The sequence below is a fragment of the Tamandua tetradactyla genome, chromosome 7, assembly GCF_023851605.1.
Source record: "Tamandua tetradactyla isolate mTamTet1 chromosome 7, mTamTet1.pri, whole genome shotgun sequence".
In the NCBI taxonomy this organism is placed as follows: Eukaryota; Metazoa; Chordata; class Mammalia; order Pilosa; family Myrmecophagidae; genus Tamandua; species Tamandua tetradactyla.
The window spans coordinates 157,342,907-157,349,102 of NC_135333.1; positions in this window are offsets into that span (position 1 = coordinate 157,342,907).

Sequence of the window (6,196 nt, forward strand, 5' to 3'; positions counted from 1 at the left end):
CCCAAGGTGAGTTTGCAAATACTTCTTTATTCACTGTTCAAATCACTCTGGAATTTATGGGGGCATCACACTAACCTAGACAAACCAACAAAATCTCATGCCCTTTTCAAGGTTCCATGTACTTATGGTGTTCGATTAAACTGTCCATATAAGTTAAATTAGGAAATGCACTAGCCAAAGTGTAAATTTTGTACCAGATAAATATTTCTTGCTTTAGTCTCACACAGATGTTGAAGTTTTAAAATACGAATGACCATCTGTTTTCAGTGGCAGTTTCTTATCAAGTTAAACATAAAATTACCATATAACCCAACAATTCCATTAGTAAATATTTAGTGAAAGAGAAAAACTATCTACGCATCTAGCTATTCTGAAAAAGATGTATACACTAATCTTCATAGGAGTTTTATTTAGAGCAACCCAAATGCTTATCACAGATGAAAGGATCAGCAAGTTATGATATAGTGAAACAATGAAATGCTATTCAGCAAGTTATGATATAGTGAAACAATGAAATGCTATTCAGCAATATTTTTTAAAGTACTGATACATGCAACTACACAGATGAATCTCTAAGCAAAAGAAGCCATACAGAAAAGAGTACATTCTGAACAATTTCACATATATGAAGTTCCAGAACAGACAAAACTAATACATACTGACAAAAAGCAGATCAATTATGCCTCTGACTAGGTGGATTCAGGCAAGATTGACCATGAAGGAGCACAAAGAAACTTTTTGGGCTTTTAGAAATATCTGTGAACCAGGAATTCCAATCATAGGGACATAGACAAAAGAAATGCATATACGCGGATACTAAAAGGCAGAGATAAGAATGTTTTTAAGAGCTCCAACCTTGAAATGACCCAAATATTCATAAAAAGTAAGCTAGATATTTAAATTATAGTCAGACAATGAAATGCTATGATTTGATGAGTATGGATGAGCTATAACTACATGCAACAACACAGATGAATGTTACATATATAATACTGAATTAAAAAGCCAAACACAAAAGATACACACTATGTGATTCTATTTGTGAACTTCGAAATCTGGCCAATGTTTACTGTTAAAAGTCAAGATGCTGGGGGTGGGCAGCAGTGGCTCAGTGGCAGAGTTCTTGCCTGCCATGCTGGAGATCTGGGTTCGATTCCCAGTGCCTGGCCATGTTAAAATAGATAAATAAATTTAAAAAGTCAAGACACTGGTTGGCTTAGGAAAGGCTGAGTTTATTAGCAGAGAGAATGAGTTGGGTTTCTGATATTCTAGTATTGTTCCAGTTCCTGAGCTGGGTGATCATTGCACAGGCAGGTTTAATTTTTAAAAAATTCATCCAGCTATATGTTCAGCATGTATGATTGTTTTCTGTATGTGTAATGAACTTCATAAATGTTCAATAACTATGAAAGGAGCAGTTAAGGAGATGGAAAATTTCAATAAAAATGTAAATGCAAGTTGTACATAAAAGAATCCTGTGATTCTGGTTTAGTAACAAATATTAAATAACAGAGAATACCTGTAATAATGTACAATAAAATAATACATTTTAAAACAGCTTTTCTTAGGTTTAATTAACATACAATGAACTACCCATATTGAAATATATGATTTGTTAAATTTTGACATATATGACACACAGGAAACTATCACCACTATAAAAATAGTGAACATATTCATTATCCCCAAAGATTTCCTCATACCCTTTGTAATCCTACCCTCATCCCTAAATTGCTGATCTGCTTTTTGTCACCATAGATTAGTTTACATTTTCTACAGTTTTTATATAAATGTATTCGTAGCGTATGGAGTCTTTTTTGTCTGACTTCTCCCACCGAGAATAATTATTTGGAGATACATCCATATTGTTGCCTGTATTTGATAGTCCATTCCTTTTTATTATTAATTAGTGTTCCATTGTAGACATATACCACAATTTGTTATCCATTTATCTGTTTGGATATAAAAATATTAATTTTTATTCCTATCGGGTGGAAGTTTAGTGACTTTTATTTTCTCCTTTATGCAGTATATATTTTTCAAATGTTAATCAATAAAATGTTTAAATTCTATTATTTGTAGTGGTCATTTTCTGGCACTAGCTTCAATTTACTCCACTTCTACAAAGGATCATTTGGACATTTTGTCCTCTCTCATCAGCCCATCCATTTCTGGAGGTAGAGAGGCCAGAGCACATGACTCACATTTGTCATTCAGCGAATAGCATTTCCCCAGCCAGTGTGATTCATTTAGGAATTGGAAACTGAACAAATCAAAGTCAATGAAAAGAACCCTGTTTCTAATAAGGATCAGTTGACTTAAAATGAGAGAGGTCATGAGTTTTGAATTGTGGCTACAGTCTTCCCACCACAGAGAGAGATGCTCTGTGAGAATGGGGCCAAGACAGAACAGATAGATCACAACGGTCAGAAACTAGGTCATGAGAATATCGTTTGAGACCTGATCAAACTGCATATGAAAATTCAACAAAGTAAAACAAAGTGCAAGCAACTTGAGCTACATTAGAATTGTGCTTTTTATTGAGTGGGACTAGACATTGAATATAATCTCATCAAACTCATGATGTCAGGTGAAGGACAGTGTAGGCCATCCAGCCCAATTTGGAAAGCTGGCAGTTTTTATTGTACCATCAAAACGACACATTAAACTGTCTTGTGCTGGACAAGGCAATAGGATTAGAGGAATTGCTTTTGAAAAATTCAGCATGTTAGAATACGTTGGCCACAGAAGCCTTTAGCAGAGTCTGAAAAGAAAGAGAAATTTTAAGTTGGGAACTGTTCCATCTGAAAAAAGAGAGATTAGAAGACAATGGTTTGGTATAAGGGTCTTTTCTACCTGCAATCTGCAATCCAAGAAAGCTGCAACTATAGCAGTAGAATTGAAGAAACCACATTCTCCAACCGAAGCTAAAGTTGGCCCAAGAAAAATCAGAGTGGGACACTTAGAAAGAAAAATGATAAATAGTTGGGAAAATTGTATTCTAGTCTCTTAGGCCCCTCTCATGTTCTTCCAATTGAGCGGTAATTGTCTGATAAGGGGATGCAGAACTCCCATTGAGAAAATGCACTCCACATACACAGATACCAAGAAACGGACATTCAGCTCAGGGCTAAGGAAATTCAGAGTTGTCTATGGCCAACTAACAGAAGACAGGAAATCTAAGGGTAATTTATAGATTAAAAGATTCTGAATCTTTATTATAACTCTTTCTTTACCACCCCATGATATAGACTGAATGGAAATAGATTTGGATAATATAAAAAATTTAAATAAATATTACTATTAGAGAAATTCTGAACGTTACTAATAAGATGATAAGGTTGCTCAAATCTTAAAATAGTCTTCAGGCTAAAGAACCTGAACTTAGAAGAAGTACACTGATAAAGAATTGCAGCAATGGCTTGGAAGACAATTGTGTTAACTCAATAAATTGAATTGTTAAAGTAGACTTACACAAAGCATATATCTTACCTGACATCACACTTTACAAATAATGGAAAGAATACAAGCAAGAATCAGGTACAGGGAAACTATTCTTTTCCTGGAAATGCCCCACACTATCAAACACAGCTTCCCCAAATATCCTTTTATTCATCATTAGGACACATCAGTTTTAGATTAAAAGTTGAGTTGCAAACAAGGTGTGCAGAAACATTGCTCACAAGGCAAGCCATTTGAATTTAGAACTCCAACATTTTATGCTCCTTTATATACTACTCCTCATTCTCAGCCAGCCATGACTCCTTAATTTATAAATTTCAGTTTTATTTACCTAAGAAAAATAGACCAGAAATATCCTGCTAAAACATTTTATAACAGAGAATCCCTGGTTACAAGAAGGTCTGGTTGAGGTCATTCATTCCCTCTGTTATTCCTAACAGGGGTAACATTAGCATTTTCCTTTCCAACAATGGAAGGAAGATTGTCGAAGAGAGCAGAACAAGGACAGGTAGATTGGTTGAACAAGGAATTCCATTTGACTTCTAGTTCAAGAAGTCCTTGCTCTACATGTCATGCAAGATATGATTTGTGTTATGTACCAGCAACTAGTATGTTATTTTCCCTTGCCCAAATGGCAGCTTAGGGGAAAAAAATGCATTGGATATGTTAGGCTTCATAAAATTTATTATTCTGCCTTAGTTCCCTGGGTCAAGAAGAATTAGAAATGGATCTGACAGAAAGGACTGCGCATTGAACAATACTGTGGTCTTAGAGCTGGATGCAATAAATGAGTAAGACTTTGGGTTTTATTGCTTTAGGGAGGGAAAAAAGTGGTGTTTTCTGTGGGACAAGATAGAATTTGATTGTATAGACTGAGGCATTTTTGAAGGTATGTAGTGGGAAGATGTAGTAGCCAAATGAATGAGCATTTCCTGGATTGTTTGTTTGCTGCACTACCCCAATTCACCTTCAGTACTGCCATTTAGAGATTCTTCAGGGATGCTCCAAAAAAGTAAAGCAAATGATCTACACTGATGGAAACAAGTATATTTCATTCCTATGGTTATAGTGGTTTATAGCCAGTTTCAGGAATTTCTATATGACATAATCAGAATCATTGAATTGCAATTTTCTGGGAAATCTTAGAGTCTCTCGCTTTTTTATCCAATTGACTTTTATTGAGAGTCAATGTAAGTCTGGAGCTAGAGCAGCCATCTCCAAAGAGGGGATGACACAGAGTCTGTTAGCAGGGGCTGCATGATGGATGAACAGAAATGAACAGAAAAACTTGGTTCCAAATGGCACTGTGAGATTACTAACTGTTCTAGTTTGCTACCTGCCAGAATGCAACGCATCAGAGATGGATTGGCTTTTAATAAAAGGGGATTTATTTTGTTAGTTCTTCAGAGGAAAGGCAGCTAACTTTCCACTGAGGTTCTTTCTTACGTGGGAAGGCACAGGATGATCTCTGCTGGCCTTCTCTACAGGCCTTTGGGTTCCAACAACTTTCCCCGGGGTGACTTCTTTCTGCATCTCCAAAGGCCTGGGCTGAGCTGCGAGTGCTGAGATGAGGAATGCAGAGCTGCTTAGGCTGTGCTACATCGTGTGCTCTCATTTAAGCACCAGCCAATTAAGTCAAACGTCCTTCATTGCAGCAGGCATGCCTCCTAGACGACTGCAGATGTAAATCGGCAACAGATGAGGTTCACGTACCATGGGCTCATGGGCACAGCAACAGAACTAGGTGCCTTCACCTGGCCAAGTTGACAACTGAATTTAACTACCACACTAACCAAGCTGTAATAGAAGTCAGAAACGGGATTTTTCAGATGGAGCAATTACTTTCCTTGTATCCCTAGAACTTTTTGGATTGTGCTTCTTGTCACATGAAGTTGAATACATCTCTCCTGACACATCATTTAACAATTTAAATTTAATACCAATTCTTTTTAAATTAATTCAAGTAACCCAAGAAAAACTTTTACTCAAAGCAACATGTTTTTCTGGAGTCAGTCTGATATTAATCAAAGACAGACTGGAACTGATAATCTTGCACAACAGGAGAAAACATCAGGAAGTTTTTTGCTACATTTTCTGGATTTTGCATTCCATTTTGAAAATGTGCAAGCAAAATAAGTATAATTAATGTGCCTTAAAGAGTATTACGTGAAGCTTTTCCTGGCCATGTCTCCCACCTCTCTCCTCTACACCCATTTTGCTCCAGTTTGAACCAGCTTCTTTGCTGAGCCCACCTCTGGGCCTTTGCAATTCCTGCTCTCTGTCTAGAATGTTCTTCATTTAGGTATCCACATGGAATTCTTAACTTCATTTAAATATCTTTTCAAAATTCTTCCGAATTTCTTCTTTTGCAGTTAACCCCATCAGTGAAGATACATTAGGTTGCATGTTTATTTATGCGTGTACACATAGTGCAACCTCAGGTAGCCTGAGTAGCACTAGTACTGAAAACCTTTAGTAGTTAACCTTTGGAATGGGCATAGATCCTTTAAGTTTACATGCTTCAGAAGGCTAAATGTTTAGATGAAACTTAAATAATTCTGTTTTTTCCATCTATAATCCTATTTTTGTTTTTCAGAACCTGGTTTGCTAAAAATATTTTAATTTAAAAATCAAATATGCAATAACAAAAACTGACATTTAGTGACAGATACTATTCCAGGCACTCTAAAAAGATTTTCTCACTTGACCTTCCATATAAAGTGATAGGCTTATA